The sequence below is a fragment of the Eschrichtius robustus genome, chromosome 14, assembly GCF_028021215.1.
Source record: "Eschrichtius robustus isolate mEscRob2 chromosome 14, mEscRob2.pri, whole genome shotgun sequence".
Lineage (NCBI taxonomy): Eukaryota > Metazoa > Chordata > Mammalia > Artiodactyla > Eschrichtiidae > Eschrichtius > Eschrichtius robustus.
The window spans coordinates 37,502,624-37,526,823 of record NC_090837.1 but is presented as its reverse complement, the minus strand read 5'-3'; positions in this window follow the sequence as shown (position 1 = coordinate 37,526,823).

The following is a 24,200-nucleotide window of genomic DNA, read 5'->3' as shown; positions in this document are numbered from 1 at the left end:
TCTTTGGTATAATTTACACTTATCTCTTTCTTTGCTTTTTAATAGGGGTTTTTTATTTGTTTCCACACGTAAAGGTAAAGCAATGTAGTTTCTCTATGCTTAAAAGCATTAGACCAGTAAATACTGCCAATTCCAATATTTTATAATAGCTATTGTTTGTAATAGTTTTATTCCAGACTGACATTATCATTCATATATTTCATTTTATTAGAATGCAAATGGTATCCCCTTCACTTTCCATAGGGGGAAAGGGTTATAATGAAAATAAGCACTAGTGAAAACGGGTTTTTCTATTCTAATATTACGATACTGGAAAGTCAGAATCTTAGTATTTCCTTCAGTCTTATAAGGGATTTGAGGATTCTTACGTAAGCATTGAATTTGGCTCTATTTTAGTAAAAGACAGTTTCACTGTGAAAAAGTAAAGAATCTACTGTTAACTTAGTTTTTCTGCTCACATGCTATCTATTTAAAACATAGCATTTCCTTTTAAAGTCCATTATTTCCTTCCTTCCTGATATTTCATAAGTTCAATTCCTCTACCTGTGTTCTTAATTCTTTCCTTCCTAATCTCCTTGAATTGGTTTAATAGATATTTATTGAACTCAAATTAAGTAAACACTATAAAAAGTTAAAATCATTTCCTTCCATTTTATAGCTGAGGAACTGATCTTGAACAGTTTAAGTGGCAAGGGCAAAGTGTTATGAAGAATAAGTGACTGAGTTGAGACTCACATAGAAGCTTAAGCTTCTGTCCATGGTGCTAAACCATCAATTCTAGTTCTTTCATCATCTCTCTGCATTCTGTTCTTTCCCCTAACTTCCAAGCATGTACCAGTGTCTCCTTCCTTGAACCAGTAACAGAAATTTATTCTCTTGATCCTACTTCTCAAGTTCATCTTCTTTCTTCCTTTAATTATTAAACATCTTGAAAGATTAGTCTACACACACAGACTGTACTTCTTCACCTCTGTATCCACTCCTCAATCTACTACCACTTGGCTTTTGCATTTACCACTGTAAAAACCTCCTTCCATAAGAGTGAAAAATTAAACGCTAAATCATATAACTTTTAAAATGATCTAATTGGCTTTATTAGGCAATCCATAAACAGAGAAGCGTCCCATCTAGCAACTAGAAGGGTGCTCCCATATAAATTTTTCTTTAGAACATTTTAAACTTGAAGTGTCAGTGCATAGATCTTAAGTGTACAGTTTGATCAATTTTTACATATTTACAAAACACTTAGATCAAGTTATAAAATATCTGCAGTACTCCTGAAGCTTCTTCATGTTCATAGAGAGTCTTACTTTTACTCTCATTTACACATGCCCCCTCTTCTGACTTCTGTCAACACAGATTAAATTTAGCCTCGTCTTGAATTTCCTATAAATGGAATCATATGGCTGTGCCCATTTGTATCTAGTTTTGTTCACTCAACATTGTATCTAGTAAGTTTTACAATGTGGTACATTTCAAAGTAGTTCATTCTTTTAAATTGCTAAGTACTATTGAAGGTATGAACAAGTCACAAATTACTTATTCTTTCTACTCTCGATGGACATAAGGGTTATTTCCACTTCTTTTTATTATAAAGTGGTTATGAGCAATCTTGAACATGATTTTGTGGACATAAGCACTCATCTCCCATGGATGTTATACATAGGAGTGGAATTGTTGGCTCATAGCCTGGGCATTTTATTAAGTTTTAGGAGATGCTGCCAAATAGTTTTCAAAGGTGATTTTACCAATATAAACCCCCACCAGCAATGCAAGAAGGTTCTAGCTGCTCCATATCCTCTCCATAACTTGGTCTTCTACTACGTGGTATTGTTTTTTAAAAATGTATTTTCCTAATGTTCCTTGCTAGTATATAGAAATATAACTGATTATTAAAAAAATCTTTATTGAAATATAATTCACATACCATACAATTCACCCATTTTTTTTTAAACATCCGTATTGGAGTATAATTGCTTTACAATGGTGTGTTAGTTTCTTCTTTATAACAAAGTGAATCAGCTATACGTATACATATATCCACATATCTCTTCCCTCTTGCGTCTCCCTCCCTCCCACCCTCCCTATCCCACTCCTGTAGGTGGTCACAAAGCACTGAGCAGATCTCCCTGTGCTATGCGGCTGCTTCCCACTAGCTATTTTACATTTGGTAGTGTATATATGTCCATGCCACTCTCTCACTTTGTCCCAGCTTACCCATCCCCCTCCCCGTATCCTCAGATCCATTCCCTAGTAGGTCTGCGTCTTTATTCTCATCTTGCCCCTAGGTTCTTCATGACCAATTTTTTTTTTTTTTTAGATTCCATATATATGTGTTAACATATGGTATTTGTTTTTCTCTTTCTGACTTACTTGACTCTGTATGACAGACTCTAGGTCCATCCCCCTCACTACAAATAACTCGATTTCATTTCTTTTTATGGCTGAGTAATATTCCATTGCATATATGTGCCACACCTTCTTTATCCATTCATCTGTCGATGGACACAGGTTGCTTCCATGTCCTGGCTATTGTAAATAGAACTGCAATGAACATTTTTGGTACATGACTCTTTTTGAATTCTGGTTTTCTCAGGGTATATGCCCAGTAGTGGGATTGCTGTGTTGTATGGTAGTTCTATTTTTAGTATTTTAAGTAACCTCCATATTGTTCTCCACAGTGGCTGTATCAATTAACATTCCCACCAACAGTGCGAGAGGGTTCCGTTTTCTCCACACCCTCTCCAGCATTTATTGCTAGCAGATTTTTTGATGATGGTCATTCTAACCGGTGTGAGATGATACCTCATTGTAGTTTTGATTTGCATTTCTCTAATGATTAATGATGTTGAGCATTCTTTCATGTGTTTGTTGGCAATCTGTATATCTTCTTTGGAGAAATGTCTATTTAGGTCTTCTGCCCATTTTTTGTATTGGGTTGTTTGTTTTTCTGATATTGAGCTGCATGAGCTGCTTGTAACTTTTGAGATTAATCCTTTGTCAGTTGCTTCATTTGCAAATATTTTCTCGCATTCTGAGTGTTGTCTTTTCGTCTTGTTTATGGATTCCTTTGCTGTGCAAAAGCTTTTAAGTTTCATTAGGTCCCATTTGTTTATTTTTGTTTTTATTTCCATTTCTCTAGGAGGTGGGTCAAAAAGGATCTTGCTTGGATTTATGTCATGGAGTGTTCTGCCTATGTTTTCCTCTAAGAGTTTTATAGTGTCTGGCCTTACATTTAGGTCTTTAATCCATTTTGAGTTTATTTTTGTGTATGGTGTTAGGGAGTGTTCTAATTTCATTCTTTTACATGCAGCTGTCCAGTTTTCAGAGCACCACTCATTGAAGTGGCTGCCTTTTCTCCATTGTATATTCTTGCCTCTTTTATCAAAGATAAGGTGACCATATGTGCGTGGGTTTATCTCTGAGCTTTCTATCCTGTTCCATTGATCTATATTTCTGTTTTTGTGCCAGTACCAAACTGTCTTGATTACTGTAGCTTTGTAGTATAATCTGAAGTCAGGGAGCCTGATTCCTCCAGCTCCATTTTTTGTTCTCAAGATGGCTTTGGCTATTCGGGGTCTTTTGTGTTTCCATACAAATTGTGAAATTTTTTGTTCTAGTTCTGTGAAAAATGCCATTGGTAGATTGATAGGGATTGCACTGAATCTGTAGATTGCTTTGGGTAGTAGAGTCATTTTCACAATGTTGATTCTTCCAATCCAAGAACACGGTATATCTCTCCACCTGTTTGTATCATCTTTAATTTCTTTCATCAGTGTCTTATAATTTTCTGCATACAGATCTTTTGCCTCCTTAGGTAGTTTTATTCCTAGATATTTTATTCTTTTTGTTGCAGTGGTAAATGTGAGTGTTTTCTTAATTTCACTTTCAGATTTTTCATCATTAGTGTATAGGAATGCAAGAGATTTCTGTGCATCAGTTTTGTATCCTGCTACTTTACCAAATTCATTGATTAGCTCTAGTAGTTTTCTGGTAGCATCTTTAGGATTCTCTATGTATAGTATCATGTCATCTGCAAACAGTGACAACTTTACTTCTTCTTTTCCGATTTGGATTCCTTTATTTCTTTTTCTTCTCTGACTGCTGTGGCTAAAACTTCCAAAACTGTGTTGAATAATAGTGGTGGGAGAGGGCAACCTTGTCTTGTTCCTGATCTTAGTGGAAATATTTTCAATTTTTCACCATTGAGAACGATGTTGGCTGTGGGTTTGTCATATATGGCCTTTATTATATTGAGGTAAGTTCCCTATATGCCTACTTTCTGGAGGGTTTTTATCAAAAATGAGTGTTGAATTTTGGCGAAAGCTTTCTCTGCATCTATTGAGATGATCATATGGTTTTTCTCCTTCAATTTGTTAATATGGTGTATCACATTGATTGATTTGCGTATATTGAAGAATCCTTGCATTCCTGGGATAAACCCCACTTGATCATGGTGTATGATCCTTTTAATGTCCTGTCGGATTCTGTTTGCTAGTATTTTGTTGAGGATTTTTTGCATCTATGTTCATCAGTGATATTGGTCTGTAGTTTTCTTTCTTTGTGACATCTTTGTCTGGTTTTGGTATCAGGGTGATGGTGGCTTCATAGAATGAGTTTGGGAGTGTTCCTCCCTCTGCTATATTTTGGAAGAGTTTGAGAGGGATAGGTGTTAGCTCTTCTCTATATGTTTGATAGAATTCGCTTGTGAAGCATCTGGTCCTGGCCTTTTGTTTGTTGGAAGATTTTTAATCACAGTTTCAATTTCAGTGCTTGTGAATCATCTGTTTATATTTTCTGTTTCTTCCTGGCTCAGTCTCAGGAGGTTGTGCTTTTCTAAGAATTTGTCCATTTCTTCCAGGTTGTCCATTTTATTGGCATAGACTTGCTTGTAGTAATCTCTCATGATCCTTTGTATTTCTGCAGTGTCAGTTGTTACTTCCCCGTTTTCATTTCTAATTCTATTGATTTGAGTCTTCTCCCTTTTTTTCTTGATGAGTCTGGCTAATGGTTTATCAATTTTGTTTGTCTTCTCAAAGAACCAGCTGTTAGTTTTATTGATCTTTGCTATCGTTTCCTTCATTTCTTTTCCATTTATTTCTGATCTGATCTTTATGATTTCTTTCCTTCTGCTAACTTTGGGGTTTTTTTGTTCTTCTTTCTCTAATTACTTTAGGTGTAAGGTTAGGTTGTTTATTGAGATGTTTCTTGTTTCTTGAGGTAGGATTGTACTGCTATAAACTTCCCTCTTAAAACTGCTTTTGCTGCATCCCATAGGTTTTGGGTCATCGTGTTTTCATTGTCATTTGTTTTTAGGTATTTTTTTATTTCCTCTTTGATTTCTTCAGTGTCTCTTGGTTATTAAGTAGTGCATTGTTTAGCCTACCTGTGTTTGTATTTTTTACAGATTTTTTCCTGTAATTGATACCTAGTCTCATAGCGTTGTGGTCGGAAAAGATACTTACTACGATTTCAATTTTCTTAAATTTACCAAGGCTTGATTTGTGACCCAAGATATGATCTATCCTGGAGAATGTTCCATGAGCACTTGAAAAGAAAGTGTATTTTGTTGTTTTTGGATGGAATGTCCTACAAATATCAATTAAGTCCATCTTCTTTAATGTATCATTTAAAGCTTGTGTTTCCTTATTTATTTTCATTTTGGATGATCTGTGCATTGGTGAAAGTGGGGTGTTAAAGTCCCCTGCTATGATTGTGTTACTGTCGATTTCTCCTTTTATGGCTGTTAGTATTTGCCTTATGTATTGAGGTGCTCCTATGTTGGGTGCATAAATATTTACAATTGTTGTATCTTCTTCTTGGATTGATCCCTTAATCATTATGGAGTATCCTTCTTTGTCTCTTGTAATAGTGTTTATTTTAAAGTCCATTTTGTCTGATATGAGAATTGCTACTCCAGCTTTCTTTTGATTACCATTTGCATGGAATATCTTTTTCCATCCCCTCACTTTCAGTCTGTATGTGTCCCTAGGTCAGAAATGGGTCTCTTGTAGACTGCATATATATGGGTCTTGTTTTTGTATCCATTCAGCCAGTCTATGTCTTTTGGTCGGAGCATTTAATCCATTTATATTTAAGGTAATTATCGATATGTATGTTCCTATTCCCATTTTCTTAATTGTTTTGGGTTTGTTATTGTAGGTCTTTTCCTTCTTTTGTGTTTCCTGCCTAGAGAAGTTCCTTTAGCATTTGTTGTACAGCTGGTTTGGTGGTGCTGAATTCTCTTAGCTTTTGCTTGTCTGTAAAGGTTTTAATTTCTCCGTCGAATCTGAATGAGATCCTTGCTTGGTAGAGTAATCTTGGTTGTAGGGATTTCCTCCTTCATCACTTTAAATATGTCCTGCCACTCCCTTCTGGCTTGCAGAGTTTCTGCTGAAAGATCAGCTGTTAACATTATGGGGATTCCCTTGTGTGTTATTTGTTTTTTTTTCCCTTGCTGCTTTTAATATTCTTTGTATTTAATTTTTGATAGTTTCATTAATATGTGTCTTTGCATGTTTCTCCTTGGATTTATCCTGTATGGGACTCTCTGTTCTTCCTGGACTTGATTATTTCCTTTCCCATATTAGCGAAGTTTCCAACTATAATCTCCTGAAATATTTTCTCAGTCCCTTTCTTTTTCTGTTCTTCTTCTGGGACCCCTATAATTCGAATGTTGGTGCATTTAATGTCCCAGAGGTCTCTGAGACTGTCCTCAATTCTTTTCATTATTTTTTCTTTATTCTGCTCTGCAGTAGTTATTTCCAGTATTTTCTCTTCCAGGTCACTTATCCGTTCTTCTGCCTCAGTTATTCTGCTATTGATCCCTTCTAGAGAATTATTCATTTCATTTATTGTGTTGTTCATGATTGTTTGTTTGCTCTTTAGTTCTTCTAGGTCCTTGTTAAACGTTTCTTGTATTTTCTCCATTCTATTTCCAAGATTTTGGATCATCTTTGCTATCATTGTTCTGAATTCTTTTTCAGGTAGACTGCCTATTTCCTCTTCATTTGTTAGGTCTAGTGGGTTTTTACCTTGCTCCTTCATCTGCTGTGTGTTACTCTGTCTTCTCATTTTGCTTAACTTACTGTGTTTAGGGTCTCCTTTTCGCAGGCTGTAGGTTCATAGTTCCCATTGTGTTTGGTGTCTGCCCCCAGTGGGTAAGGTTGGTTCAGTGGGTTGTGTAGGCTTCCTGGTGTTGGGGACTGGTGCCTGTGTTCCGTTCAGTGAGGCTGGATCTTGTCTTTCTGGTGGGCAGGACCGTATTTGGTGGTGTGTTTTGTGGTGTCTGTGACCTTATTATGATTTTAGGCAGCCTCTCTGCTAATGGGTGGGGTTGCGTTCCTGTCTTGCTAGTTGTTTGGCATTGGGTGTCCAGCACTGTAGCTTGCTGGTCGTTGAGTGGAGCTGGGTCTTGGTGTTGAGATGGAGATCTCTGGGAGATTTTAGCCATTTGATATTATGTGGAGCTGGGAGGTCTCTTGTGGACCAATGTCCTGAACTTGGCTCTCCCACCTCAGAGGCACAGCCCTGACGCCTGGCTGGAGCACCAAGAGCCTGTCATCCACACGGCTCAGAATAAATGGGAGAAAAAGAAAGAAAGAGAGAAAGAAAGAGATAAACTAAAATAAAATAAAGTTATTAAAATAAAAAGTAAAAAATATTTATTAAAAAAATTTTTTTAAATAAGAAAAAAAAGAAAGAAAGAAAGAAATTAGGAACCAAACCATAAAACACATCCACCAATGATAAGAAGCACTAAAACTGTACTAAAAAACCAAAAAATGGACTGACAGAACCCTAGGACAAATGGTAAAAGCAAAGCTATACAGACAAAATCACACACAGAAGCATACACATACACACTCACAAAAAGAGAAAAGGGGAAAAAAGTATATATATCGTTGCTCCCAAAGTCCACCTCCTCAATTTCGGATGACTTGTTGTCTATTTAGGTATTCCGCAGACGCAGAGTACATCAAGTTGCCTGTGGAGATTTAATCCACTGCTCCTGAGGCTGCTGGGAGAGATTTCCCTTTCTCTTCTTTGTGGGCACAGCTCCTGGGGTTCAGCTTTGGATTTGGACCCGCCTGTGCATGTAGGGCCCCTGAGGGCATCTGTTCTTCGCTCAGACAGGACGGGGTTAAAGGAGCAGCTGATTCGGGGGCTCTGGCTCACTCAGGCCACGGGGAGGGAGGGGTAAGGATGCGGGGCGAGCCTACGGCGGCAGAGTCCAGCGTGACGTTGCAACAGCCTGAGGCGTGCCGTGTGTTCTCTCGGGGAAGTTATCCCTGGATCACGGGACTCTGGCAGTGGCAGGCTGCACAAGCTCCCAGGAGGGGAGGTGTGGATAGTGACCTGTGCTTGCTCACAGGCTTCTTGGTGGCTGCAGTAGCAGCCTTAGCGTCTCATGCCCTTCTCTGGGGTCCGTGCTAATAGCCGCGGCTCGTGCCCATCTCTGGAGCTCCTTTAAGCGGCGCTCTTAATCCCCTCTCCCTGCGCACCAGGAAACAAAGAGGGAAGAAAAAGTCTCTTGCCTCTTAGGCAGGTCCTGACTTTTTCCCAGACTCTCTCCTGGCTAGCTGTGGTGCACTAGCCCCCCCGTTCAGGCTGTGTTCATGCAGCCAACCCCAGTCCTTTCCCTGGGATCCGACCTCCGATGCCCGAGCCTCAGCTCCCAGCCCCTGCCCGCCCCGGCGGGTGAGCAGACAAGCCTCTTGGGCTGGTGAGTGCTGGTTGGCACCGATCCTCTGTGCGGGAATCTCTCCGCTTTGCCCTCCGCACCCCTTTTGCTGCACTCTCCTCCGTGGCCCCGAAGCTTCTCCCCTCGCCACCCGCAGTCTCCGCCCATGAAGGGCCTTCCTAGTGTGTGGAAACTTTTCCCCCTTCACAGCTCCCTCCCAGAGGTGCAGGTCCCGTCCCTATTCTTTTGTCTCTGTTTTTCCTTTCTTCTTTTGCCCTGCCCAGGTATGTGGGGGAGTTTCTTGCCTTTTGGGAAGTCTGAGGTATTCTGCCAGCATTCAATAGGTGTTCTGTAGGAGTTGTTCCACATGTAGATGTATTTCTGTTGTACTTGTGGGGGGGAAGGTGATCTCCACGTGTTACTCTTCTGCCATCTTGAAGCTCCTCTAATTCACCCATTTTAAATGTGCTATTCCGTGGATTTTAGTATATTCAGAGTTGTGCAACTATCTCCATAATCAATTGTAGAACATTTTCATCTTCTCAAAGGAAACTCCATACCCTGTAGACATCAGCCCCTAGTCCCCCATTCTCCCTCTCCATCCACCTGCAGCCCTAGTAATTGTTAATCTACTTTCCATCTCTGTAGGTTTACCTATTTTGAGTATTTAATATAGATGGAATCATATACTATGTGATTCTTTATAACTGGCTTTAGCATATTTTCAAGGTTCATGCATGTTATAGCATATGTTATTACTTCATTCTTCTTAATGCCAAATAATATTCCATTTTATGGATATACCACATTTTATTCATTCATTTAGTTGATAAACATTGGATTTCTACTCACTTTTTGGAGTCTGATTCCTTTGAGTTTCTTTGGTTTCTTAGTTCTCTGATGTGTTTTAGCAAGCCATGATTTTATAGCTTACATCGCTTGTTTATGTTGTTCAGGAGAGAGTGATATTCTTTGGTGATGTTCTGCATCCAAATCAGCAGTGAAACCCTCCCTAGGATTTTGAGATACTTTTTTTTTTAAAGATTTATTGATTGATTGATTGATTATTGTGTTGGGTCTTCATTTCTGTGCTAGGGCTTTCTCTAGTTGCGGCAAGCGGGGTCCACTCTTCATCGCGGTGCGCGGGCCTCTCACTATCGTGACCTCTCTTGTTGCAGAGCACAGGCTCCAGACGCACAGGCTCAGTAGTTGTGGCTCACGGGCCTAGTTGCTCCGTGGCATGTGGGATCTTCCCAGAACAGGGCTTGAACCCGTGTCCCCTGCATTAGCAGGCAGATTCGCAACCGCTGCGCCACCAGGGAAGCCCTTGAGATACTTTTAATTTTTTCCATCACAGTAGTCCTTTGAAACGTGAGGTGTTTTTATGCATATTTCATAGGTGAAGAAATACGTACTATGTGAAGTTCAGTGATTTGTCCAGGGCTAGACAGTCAAGAGTACAATTTTCATTTAAAACCAAGTCTTTTTACTCCAAATCCATTGCTTTTCCCATTTGCTGTATTTTTTGGGGCCAAGAGAGGGGTAAGAATAACTCACACTGCAGAATTGAGAGACTCTTGCTTGGTGTTGAATTGTCAGGTATGTTATTACCAGGAAGGTGGAGTTTAAACTGATCTATCTTAAAGTAAATTGCAAAGCATTCCATGAAGTTTTCTATTTAGAATCTTGACCTTGATCCTGATTTTTCTGCTTTATTCAGCAGCTGGATGAGTAGGCTTCAGAGCTTACTCCAGTCAGGTAAGGAGCAGCTGTTCTGGAATGCTTTCACTGCAGAGCCAGGTCTCTGATGTGACTCATTAGCCTGTTAGCAGCCGGCTTAGCAGAATTTTTGAAGAACCTGCAGTTGTCTGCTAAGGTTCCTGGGACCCAGAGAGAGAATGCTCAGCTACTGAAACCTGAAGCACAAGATAACCCCAATTCTGAGGAAGAATTTCTTAGCTGTTGACGGTATAAATGTTGTGATATTCCTGAAGGATATACACCTGGAATCCTCCAACTTTTATATTTTGAGACTTTAATTTGCTAAAGAAAATAATTAACACAAATATGTGTGTCCTGTGCCATCACTGAATCTTTAAAGTGGGGTCTAGTTTTTCAATTTGAGATTAACTTAAAAGAAAGAAGCCAATGTGTAGAGTTAAAAGCATCCTGTTACCTAAAGTCATTTTTTAATGTTTATCCCCTTCCCCCCATCCCCTTGCATAGTTCATTCTTTGTGGCTCCACTTGTACATCCTGCTTTGGCTTTAAGCATCTCTACATAATAACTCAAAGGGCAATATGATTTTGTGCTGTCTGGCTCTTAGGTAATCCTACAGTTTGTGTGTTAGGAAGAGACACACTCATGGGTAAGTTCTGTCTTCTCCCTCTTACCTACCTTTCCCTGAGCCTCCATCTCATCAGCCCCCGTATAAGCAGAGCTTAAATGATAATGAGGAAGGCAAGAACACATTTTTTATAACAATATTAGAGTATTAATAATGTTATATATTATATTAATAATAATATTAATAATTAGTAAGTATTATTATGTGTTACAATCATAAGATTCTTCTGTCTGTGAAGTTAGAATGATATTTCTAAAATGCAGCTAGTGCAGGTTTGAACAGACCGTGCCCTGCTGGCAGGTGCCTCAAAGGCTCTTCATCAACCTCAGGAATCAAACTCTCCCTCCTTACTTGATACCTACAGTTCCTCGTGGTCTGATGCCCTTTATTCCTCAAGTCACACTTCATATTCCAGCCTCCCTGTGCTCCTTGCCCATCATGGTTCTGCTAACCTTACTTGGGATAGCACAGTTTCATATTAGATCCCTGATTCTTTTAAATTTCTCTCCTGCATTAACATGAATGACAACCTTTTCCTTTTGGAAGCACTCTACTCTCTTTGGTTTTGTGAAAACTTTCTCTTGGGTGTTCCTCCTAAATCACTTGCCGTTATGTCTCCATTTCAGTTTTGGACATGTTAATTTTAAAATGCATATGAGATGACCAAGTGGGGATCATAAGTAGGCATTTGGACAGATGGGTCTGGAGCTCCTACTCCTCTTTCTCAGACTCCTCCTTCAACTAAGCTCTGAATATTGGAGCTCTTAAGCTCTTGGTCCTGGACCCTCTTCTCCCCTCCTCCTCTCTCTCTTTTCTTTTCCTCCTCCCATTTATTCTCTTTGGCAATGAATTTTACAATTTATGACTATTCCTGCACTTAAAACTCTAGCCAGTACTTCTGAGGTACATACTTTTATATTCGAGGCTATTTGGAAATGTGTTTGTTTCTCATCCAGAATGTGAGCTCTGTAGAAACAGGAGCTTATCTTGCTTGTTCACTATTGTGTTTGTGTTACTGAGAAAGAGAGTGTGAGACTTAATAGATGCTAAAAGATATTCAACTGCATAAATGTCAAACTTTACCGATCTTTGATGTTTTATGTATATGTCCTGTGAGATTCCTTTAACTGAAGACTAGCAGTTTTCTATCCCTGGTGGATATGTGGCTGTGTGTGGATGGTGCAGTGAGAAAAGATGGGTACAAGCCAAGCACTGAGGTCACTGGTAAAGGGGGAATCATTTTGTGGAAGCTTGCGAGAACAAGGTTGTAAATATGTCATTACATTTAGTTAAACTTACTAAATTGTTATAGGACTATAGCATACTTTTAGTCTATGTCAGTGGATATTTGGAGTATTTCTACTTTTCTGTGATTAAGAACTTTGCTCCTGAGGGGGGAGCTTCAAGATGGCAGAAGAGTAAGACGTGGAGATCACCTTCCTCCCCACAAATACATCAGAAATACATCTACATGTGGAACAACTCCTACAGAACACCTACTGAATGCTGGCAGAACACCTCAGACTTCCCAAAAGGCAAGAAACTTCCCACGTGCCTGGGTAGAGCAAAAGAAAAAAGAAAAAACAAAGACAAAAGAATAGGGACGGGACCTGCACCAGTGGGAGGGAGCTGTAAAGGAGGAAAGGTTTCCACACACTAGGAAGCCCCTTCGCGGGCGGAGACTGCGGGTGGCGGAGGGGGGACGCTTCGGAGCCTCAGAGGAGAGTGCAGCAACAGGGGTGCAGAGGGCAAAGCGGAGAGATTCCCGCACAGAGGATTGGTGCCGACCAACACTCATCAGCCCGAGAGGCTTGTCTGCTCACCCGCCGGGGTGGGCGGGGGCTGGAAGCTGAGGCTCGGGCATCGGAGGTCGGATGCCAGGGAAAGGACTGGGGTTGGCAGCGTGAACACAGCCTGAACGAGGCTAGTGCGCCACAGCTAGCCGGGAGGGAGTCGGGGAAAAGGTCTGGACCTGCCTAAGAGGCAAGAGACTTTTTCTTGCCTCTTTGTTTCGCGGTGCCTGAGGAGATGGGATTAAGAGCGCCACCTAAACAAGCTCCAGAGACGGACGCGAGCTGCGACTATCAGCATGGACACCAGAGACGGGCATGAAACGCTAAGGCTGCTGCTGTAGCCACCAAGAAGCCTGTGTGCAAGCACAGGTCACTCTCCACACCTCCCCTCCCGGGAGCCTGTGTGGCCTGCCACTGCCAGGGTCCCGTGATCCAGGGACAATTTCCCCCGGAGAATGCACGGTGCACCTCAGGCTGTTGTAACGTCATGTTGGCCTCTGCCGCCGCAGGCTCGCCCCACATCCGTACCCCTCCCTCCCCCCGGCCTGAGTGAGCCAGAGCCCCCCAGTCAGCTGCTCCTTTAACCCCATCCTGTCCGAGCGAAGAACAGACGCCCTCAGGCGACCTAAACGCAGAGGCGGGGCCAAATCTAAAGCTGAACCCCAGGAGCTGTGCCCACAAAGAAGAGAAAGGGAAATCTCTCCCAGCAGCCTCAGAAGCAGCGGATTAAATCTCCACAGTCAACTTGATGTACCCTGCATCTCTGGAATACCTGAATAGACAATGAATCATCCCATTTCTTTCTTTTTCTAAATTACTTAAAAAAGTTTTTTTAATAATTATTTTTTGTTTTTTAATAACTTTTATTTTATCTATTTTATCTTATTTTATTTTACTTTATCTTTTTCCTTCTTCCTTTCTTTTTTCCTTCCTTTTCCTTTCTTTTTTCCTCCCTTTTATCCTGAGCCGTGTGGATGACAGGCTCTTGGTGCTCCAGCCAGGCGTCAGGGCTGTGCCTCTGAGGTGGGAGAGGCAAGTTCAGGACACTGGTCCACAAGAGACCTCCCAGCTCCACATAATATCAAATGGCTAAAATCTCCCAGAGATCTCCATCTCAACGCCAAGACCCAGCTCCACTCAACGACCAGCAAGCTACAGTGCTGGACACCCAATGCCAAACAACTAGCAAGACAGGAACACAACCCCACCCATTAGCAGAGAGGCTGCCTAAAATCATAAAAAGGTCACAGACACCACAAAACACACTACCAGATGGGGACCTGCCCACCAGAAAGACAAGATCCGGCCTCATCCACCAGAACACAGGCACTAGTCCCCTCCACCAGGAAACCTACACAACCCACTGAACCAACCTTAACCACGGGGGGGCAGACACCAAAAACAATGGGATCTACGAACCTACAGCCTGCGAAAAGGAGACCCCAAACACAGTAAGTTAAGCAAAATGAGAAGACAGAGAAACACACAGCAGATGAAGGAGCAAGGTAAAAACCCACCAGACCAAACAAATGAAGAGGAAATAGGCAGTCTACCTGAAAAAGAATTCAGAATAATGATAGTAAAGATGATCCAAAATCTTGGCAATAGAATGGAGAAAATACAAGAAACGTTTAACAAGGACCTAGAAGAACTAAAGAGCAAACAAACAATCATGAACAACACAATAAATGAAATGAATAATTCTCTAGAAGGGATCAATAGCAGAATAACTGAGGCAGAAGGACGGATAAGTGACCGGGAAGAGAAAATAGTGGAAATAACTACCGCAGAGCCGAATAAAGAAAAAATAATGAAAAGAATTGAGGACAGTCTCAGAGGCCTCTGGGACAATATTAAACGAACCAACATTCGAATTATAGGGGTTCCAGAAGAGAAAAAGAAAGGGTCTGAAAAATATTTCAAGAGATTATAGTTGAAAACTTCCCTAATATGGATAAGGAAATAGTTAATCAAGTCCAGAAAGCACAGAGAGTCCCATACAGGATAAATCCAAGGAGAAACACGCCAAAACACATATTAATCAAACTATCAAAAACTAAATACAAAGAAAAAATATTAAAAGGAGCAAGGGGAAAACAACAAATAACACACAGGGAATCCCCATAAGGTTAACAGCTGATCTTTCAGCAGAAACTCTGCAAGCCAGAAGGGAAAGGCAGGACATATTTAAAGTGATGAAAGGGAAAAACCTACAACCAAGATTACTCTACGCAGCAAGGATCTCATTCAGATTCGACGGAGAAATTAAAACCTTTACAGACAAGCAAAAGCTAAGAGAATTCAGCACCACCAAACCAGCTGTACAACAAATGCTAAACCAACTTCTGTAGGCAAGAAACACAAGAGAAGGAAAAGACCTACAATAACAAACCCAAAACAATTAAGAAAATGGTAATAGGGACATACATATCAATAATTACCTTAAATGTAAATGGATTAAATGCTCCAACCAAAAGACATAGACTAGCTGAATGGATACAAAAACAAGACCCGTATATATATGCTGTCAACAAGAGACCCACTTCAGACCTAGGGATATACAGACTGAAAGTGAGGGGATGGAAAAAGATATTCCATGCAAATGGAAATCAAAAGAAAGCTGGAGTAGCAATTCTCATATCAGACAAAATAGACTTTAAAATAAAGACTATTACAAGAGACAAGGAAGGATACTCCATAATGATTAAGGGATCAATCCAAGAAGAAGATACAACAATTGTAAATATTTATGCACCCAACATAGGAGCACCTCAATACAAAAGGCAAATACTAACAGCCATAAAAGGAGAAATCGACAGTAACACAATCATAGCAGGGGACTTTAACACCCCGCTTTCACCAATGGACAGATCATCCAAAATGAAAATAAATAAGGAAACAAGCTTTAAATGATACATTAAAGAAGATGGACTTAATTGATATTTATAGGACATTCCATCCAAAAACAACAGAATACACTTTCTTTTCAAGTGCTCATGGAACATTCTCCAGGATAGATCATATCCTGGGTCACAAATGAAGCCTTGGTAAATTTAAGAAAATTGAAATCGTATCAAGTATCTTTTCTGACCACAACGCTATGAGACTAGATATCAATTACAGGAAAAAATCTGTAAAAAGTAGAAATACATGGAGGCTAAACAGTACACTACTTAATAACCAAGAGATCACTGAAGAAATCAAAGAAGAAATTGAAAAATACCTAGAAACGAATGACAATGAAAACACAATGACCCAAAACCTATGGGATGCAGCAAAAGCAGTTTTAAGAGGGAAGTTTATAGCAATACAGTCCTACCTTAAGAAACAAGAAACATCTCAAATAAACAACTTAACCTTACACCTAAAGCATGTAGAGAAGGAAGAACAAATAAACCCCAAAGTTAGTAGAAGGGAAGAAATCATAAAGGTCAGATCAGAAGTAAATGAAAAAGAAATGAAGGAAATGATAGCAAAGATCAATAAAACTAAAAGCTGGTTCTTTGAGAAGATAAACAAAATTGATAAACCATTAGCTAGACTCATCCAGAAAAAAAGGGAGAAGTTTCAAATCAATAGAATTAGAAATGAAAAAGCTGACACTGCAGAAATACAGAGGATCATGAGAGGTTACTACAAACAACTCTATGCCAATAAATGGACAACCTGGAAGAAGTGGACAAATTCTTAGAGAAGCACAACCTTCTGAGACTGAACCAGGAAGAAATAGAAAATATAAACAGACTAATCACAAGCACTGAAATTGAAACTGTGATTAAGCATCTTCCAACAAACAAAACCCAGGACCAGATGGCTTCACAGGCGAATTCTATCAAACATTTAGAAAAGAGCTAACACCTATCCTTCTCAAACTCTTCCAAAATATAGCAGAGGGAGGAACATTCCCAAACTCATTCTACGAGGCCACCATCACCCTGATACCAAAACCAGACAAAGATGTCACGAAACAGAAAACTACAGGCCAATATCAGTGATGAGCATAGATGCAAAAATCCTCAACAAAATACTAGCAAACAGAATCCAACAGCACACTAAAAGGATCATACACCATGTTCAAGTGGGGTTTATCCCAGGAATGCAAGGATTCTTCAATATATGCAAATCAATCAGTGTGATACACCATATTAACAAATTGAAGGAGAAAAACATTAAGATCATCTTAATAGATGCAGAGAAAGCTTTTGACAAAATTCAACACCCATTTATGATAAAAACCCTCCAGAACGTAGGCATAGAGGGAGCTTACCTCAACATAATAAAGGCCATATATGACAAACCCACAGCCAACATCGTCCTCAATGGTGAAAAAGTGAAACCATTTCCACTAAGATCAGGAACAAGACAAGGTTACCCACTCTCACCACTGTTATTCAACATAGTTTTGGAAGTTTTAGCCACAGCAATCAGAGAAGAAAAAGAAATAAAAGGAATCCCAATAGGAAAAGAAGAAGTAATGCTGTCACTGTTTGTAGATGACATGATACTATACATACATAATCCTAAGGATGCTACCAGAAAACTACAAGAGCTAATCAATGAATTTGGTAAAGTAGCAGGATACAAAATGAATGCACAGAAATCTCTGGCATTCCTATACACTAATGATGAAAAATCTGAAAGTGAAATTAAGAAAACACTCCCATTTACTATTGCAACAAAAAGAATAAAATACTTAGGAATAAACCTACCTGAGGAGACAAAAGACCTGTATGCAGAAAATTATAAGACACTGATGAAAGAAATTAAAGATGATACAAATAGATGGAGAGATATACCATGTTCTTGGATTGGAAGAGTCAACATTGTGAAAATGACTCTACTACCCAAAGCAATCTACAGATTCAATGCAATCCCTATCAAACTACCACTGGCATTTTTCACAGAACTACAACAAAAAATTTCACAATTTGTATGGAAACACAAAAGACCCCAAATAGTCAAAGCAATCTTGAGAAAGCAAAACGGAGCTGGAGGAATCAGGCTCCCTGACTTCAGACTGTACTAGAGAGCTACAATAATCAAGACAGTATGGTACTGGCACAAAAACAGAAATATAGATCAATGGAACAGGATAGAAAGCTCAGAGATAAACCCACGCACCTATGGTCACCTTATTTTTGATAAAGGAGGCAAGAATATACAATGGAGAAAAGGCAGCCACTTCAATGAGTGGTGCTCTGAAAACTGGACAACTACATGTAGAAGAATGAAATTAGAACACTCTGTAACACCATACACAAAAATAAACTCAAAATGGATTAAAGACCTAAATGTAAGGCCAGACACTATCAAACTCTTAGAGGAAAACATAGGCAGAACACTCTATGACATAAATCAAAGCAAGATCCTTTTTGACCCACCTCCTAGAGAAATGGAAATAAAAACAAAAAATAAAAACAAATGGGACCTAATGAAACTTAAGAGCTTTTGCACAACAAAGGAAACCATAAACAAGACCAAAAGACAACCCTCAGAATGGGAGAAAATTTTTGCAAATGAAGCAGCTGACAAAGGATTTATCTCCAAAATTTACAAGCAGCTCATGCAGCTCAATATCAGAAAAACAAACAACCCAATACAAAAAATGGGCAGAAGACCTAAATAGACATTTCTCCAAAGAAGATATACAGATTGCCAACAAACACATGAAAGAATGCTCAACATCATTAATCATTAGAGAAATGCACATCAAAACCACAATGAGATATCATCTCACACCGGTCAGAATGGCCATCATCAAAAAATCTAGAAACAATAAATGCTGGAGAGGGTGTGGAGAAAAGGGAACCCCCTTGCAATGTTGGTGGGAATGTAAATTGATACAGCCACTATGGAGGTTCCTTAAAAAACTAAAAATAGAACTACCATACGACCCAGCAATCCCACTACTGGGCATATACCCTGAGAAAACCATAATTCAGAAAGAGTCATATACCAAAATGTTCATTGCAGCTCTATTTATAATAGCCAGGACATGGAAGCAACCTAAGTGTCCATCATCGGATGAATGGATAAAGAAGATGTGACACATATATACAATGGAATATTACTCAGCCATAAAAAGAAACGAAATGGAGTTATTTGTAGTGAGGTGGATGGAGTTAGAGTCTGTCATACAGAGTGAAGTAAGTCAGAATGAGAAAAACAAATACAGTATGCTAACACATATATATGGAATCTAAAAAAAAAAAAAAAGGTAATGAAGAACCTAGGGACAAGATGGGAATAAAGATGCAGACCTACTAGAAAATGGACTTCAGGACATGGGTCGGGGCAGGGTAAGCTTGGACAAAGTGAGAGTGGTAGTGTATATATGGACTTATATACAGTACCAAATGTAACATAGATAGCTAGTGGGAAGCAGCCGCATAGCACAGGGAGATCAGCTCGGTGCTTTGTGACCAGCTAGAAGGGTGGAATAGGGAGGGTGGGAGGCAGGGAGATGCAAGAGGGAAGAGATATCGGGATATATGTATATGTATAACTGATTCACTTTGTTATAAAGCAGAAACTAACACCATTTACCATTGTAAAGCAATTATACTCCAATAAAAACGTTAGAAAAAAAAAGTTTAAAAAAATACAATTCTAGTCACACTTTCACTGTACTAAAAAAAAAAAAAGGACTTTTTTGCTATTTAAGTTATTAATATAGTCAAATTAAGTGAAAGCTTTATAGAGAGAGATGGTCATGTAATTTGTGGGAGAAACTGCTGATGTCCTGGATATGTTCTCTGAACAACTGAATGAAATTAGAATTAGGATTGAGATGATGATTCTTTTTTTTTTTTTTTATGTTTCCCGTTTATCATCTTTTAAAATCTGTATCATTTGCAAAAAAGTGGCCTATATTACATGTTAGTTACAAATGGTAATTGTATAAGGAGCATTTATAAACCCACTCTTCAAGAACTAGAACAATAAACATTTTTAGCTACCTATCAGTTCCCTCTACCATCAACCCACCTCCCTGCTGCCTATAGCAATCATTCTATGCCACAGAGGCAACCACTGTTTCTAAATTTTTATTATTACCTTCTTTAAAATAGTTTTGTAATAAATATATGTATGCCTAAATATACCCATTAGCTTTACCTCTTACTGAGCTACATAAAAATGTATTGTACTCTATAAATTTATTGGGACATGCTTTTGTTTTCCCTAAACATTGTTTTCAAGTTGTACTTATGTCGTTGCAGGTAGTTGTAATTCATACATTTTCATTGTTGTATAAGTATGCCATAATTTTATTTGTCCATTCTCTATCGATGGAAATTTGTGATGTTTCTGCTTTTATGTTATTAAGAACTTTGCTTTTATACAAATTTTTAACAAAGTAGTACCTGTTTTTTGATAGTTGTTTTTCATTGTTTTTAAACGCACATTTAATGCCATTATATTATTTTTCTTTAATAAGGTTTTTCCAGAGAAAACTTTACAGTATCTATACTTTTTAGACATGTAAGGGGTTCGTATTCTTGTTACTTCCTCAAAAGCACCTTATTTTCTCTTTTCCCTGGGCCTTTGCATATGCCGTTCTCTCTATCTTGAAGAATTTTTGCTTCCCTATCCCTGACCCCCATTTGCATGAGTTCTTCCTCCTATTCATCCTCACGATTTGTCTCAGATGTTACTTTTTCCAGGAAGCCCTCCTGACCACCCCAGGTCATGGTAGGTGCCTTTAGTCCCTTTCACATACTCCTGTACTTCTCCAGATTTTCCATATTTCCGTTTTCAAAACACTCATTAAACTCATATGTATTATACTTTCTGGTTTAGTTCTTTGTCTCCACCACTAACATGGATGATTGGAATGGTAGACGTTTTGCCTCATTTTGTGATATATCCCCTGAAGCCAATCCAGAGCCTGGCATGAGAAATTCAGTAAACGTTTGTTAAATAAATAAATGAAAGAATTGCTAATCTCTCAACTTGTGCTCACCAAAATTATTGATAAGGACACCTTAATTTGTTGATGTCAAAGGACAACTGTTTGTTGGTAAATGGAATATTTAATAATGTTTTCCCTTTGGACCAAGTGTTATCAATTTCAATGCTGTCAGCTGTCAAGGATGGAGATCAGCATAGAACTAAACAACTAGGCCACTATTCACTCCTTGTCTCCCTTGGTGCATGGAGATATATTCCATAAAGACAGCTATTGATTTCTACCATTAGATTGCCAGGAAAGCCAGCAATAATTGCTTTAGGAATTTTGTCCATGAATGTTTCCTCTTAATTTCCCAGGAGCAAGACCAGCTGCTCCTCTTCTCTCAATAAAAAATTAGAGAGCTGGAAATTAACATACTCATAAATTTTTTTTTTCTTTAGAAAAGCATTATTGAGTTGGGGTAATGAAGAATAAGAAGCAAAATACAAAAGTAAAGCTTTCAAAGGATTTTATTTTATTTTTAAATTTTTATTTTTTTTAATGGAATGATAGAATTATTTATTGAGTGAAAACATTTCTCATAAATAAATAAAAACTAAAGATATTTTGAGATATTTTCAGATAAACAAAAGGAGAGTGAATTAATTGCAAGAATACCTTCAATAAAATAAATGCTATAGGGAGTTTCTCAGGCTGATGGACAATTACATAATTTGGAATCTCAGATCTATATGAAGGAATAAAAGCACCAGAAATGTTTCAAAGGATTTTAAACTGTTACATATATAAGTTAAAAAACAGACTAAGGTAGAAAAATATGTTAGCTTTATGGAAACATTACTATTCCTATTTTTTAAATGTTTAATATCTTTTCAGGGTTTGGTAGACCTGTACGCTTGCTTGTCATTTTTCTTTTTTTTAAATTTTGAATGTGTATTTATTTAATATTCAACATATGTTTACATACAAAGTTATCACTCCTTACCTAGAATTCCTCTTCTCACCAGTATTTCTCTCCATGGTGCACTTAGCACAGAAAACAATTGTTTTTTACTTGTATGTCTCCCCAACTGGACTCTGAGCTCCTAAGGATGGGGACTAGGTTTTATTTATCATTGTATCCTAGCACCCAGGCTAAGGTAGGACAGAGTGGGGATTTGATATGCTTGTCATTTTTCTTCATTAGCAGCTATGGGAAGAACTAATCACTTCCAAAAATCCTTCCTGTCTTTCATTTCTGGTCCCCCTCCACCCCATTTCCCACAAATATCTGAAGGTTGAATAAGAAACATTAATGTTGAGATGGAACAGACATTTGGAAAACTGTACCAAGAATCCATGCTAAGATAATATATGGGTGGATGTGGCACACATGCTTTTCTCATTTGACCCTATAAGAAGAGTGTTTCATTGTTGTTTCTTGACCATTCCAGGAGTATGTTTCAGGTACATTCAAGAACTGATTCACAGGGCCAAGGTATGAGAAACATTTGGATATTTGGTTGAGGGGTAGGGCCTTTTTTATTTTTTGGAGTTTACTTCCTAATTCAGAAGAAATGAATTACCATTTTATTTCCTGTCTCAAAAATTAACTGTCATCGTTTTGTTGATGTGTAGTGTTAGTGTGCTGGAGCTCATGAGAGCTGATTCTCCCCAATTCAGCATTTAGTGATGTTATATTGGTAGCTTAAAATTGGCTACAGTGGGAGTATTTACACCATGGAAATTAGCAAATGCTACAAAACAGGAACTTTTTTTCACCAGCACTCCATTGCATGTAGTAGCCAAGCATCTTTTAAAAAAATTTTTTTTGACTGTGTGCCAGTATTCCTTCCTTTGAGGAATTGCCCTTTCTCAATCAATGTGATTCTGGTATGGTTGTCAATCCCAAAGCCCCCGCCTCTTTAATTACACAGGTGAATTACAGTTTATCTGTTCTGTGAACATATTTTTTGGGTATGCTTTCATTGTCTCTAGGAGATGTTATTTTTGCTACTTTTTCTTTTAATTTTTCATGAATTTTGAGAGATTCAAAAACTATGCTGTGGCCACTCCCACCTCTTCATAATCATCCTCAATTATATTTTAAACAGATAATTCATTCAATAAGAGTTTTATAAACATAGATTTGTGAAGATTGTTTCCTTGAATTGGATACAGGTTGATAATAGCTGTTGATAATATAAAGTTCTCACGCTGCCTCTCCTTGGAGATTCATGTCTTTGTAATTTTTCCTTTCTCAGAAACTGTTAAATTTACTATAATATCCCTAGATAAACTTGGTAGTTTGAGGCTCACCTTTATTTTTTATGTGTCTGAAATTATTAGGAATAATGACTAAGAATACTAATTTCATCTTTAAACATCTCTTGTTACTTCGTGCAAAGTTTCCCCCTCCCATGTCAGATAAATTTTAAATGTTTTACCCCAAGCTGTATATCTCTGTTAAAGTTACATTAGTCATATCACAAAATAATTCTTGGTACCTAGAATAACAAAAGAATTTAAGCAGAAAATATATGTCCTATTTTGAAAACATTTCAACACAGTAAAAATGTAATGATTTCCCCTCTCATTTTGAGATCTTGTTAGGTATAGTTTAGGGAAAATTCTTTGTTTCTAGAGTGTTATGACAGACTCAGGATTTTTTAAAAAATTAATTAATTTATTATTATTATTTTTTGGCTGCGTTGGGTCTTCGTTGCTGTGTGCGGGCTTTCTCAAGTTATGGTGAGTGGGGGCTACTCTTCGTTGCAGTGCATGGGCTTCTCATTGCGGTGGCCTCTCGTTGCGGAGCACGGGCTGTAGGTGCGCGTGGACTCAGTAGTTGTGGCTTCCGGGCTCCAGAGCGCAGGCTCAGTAGTTGTGATGCATGGGCTTAGTTGCTCCGCGGCATGTGGGATCTTCCCCGACCAGGGATTGAACCCGTGCCCTCTACATTGGCAGGCGGATTTTTAACCACTGTGCAACCAGGGAAGCCCAGGATTTTTTTTTTTTAATTTGGAAAATACTTACTTTTCAAAGATTTTTTTGTACTTATGTGCTCTTCTTGAGTTTTATTCTAAAATTAATTTACATGGAAATATGTTTATCTTTAAAATGTATTTATCTCTTTTTTAAAAATCCTATTTCCTACTCAAAAGATTTAAATCTACAGTCTCAGGCTTATACAAAAACAAGATAACTCATAAATTCTTGAAAGGTAAAGCCAGTATCTTTATTTTTATGCATTCGTGTTCTAGTAATCCACATCAAGGTAACATAAAATAAAAATTTTATAGACCAAACTACTTCCAATTAAATTATTTTAACAAAATTGTGACTGATTATCAGTTGTGTGGATTTGTCTATTTTAGTAGAGTTCCGTTTGTTGATTTTTAATCAGCTATTAAAAATACCTGATTAAATATTGTGAATTTTCTCATTATCACTAGTTTAAAATAATTTGTTTATGGTGTGATTTCA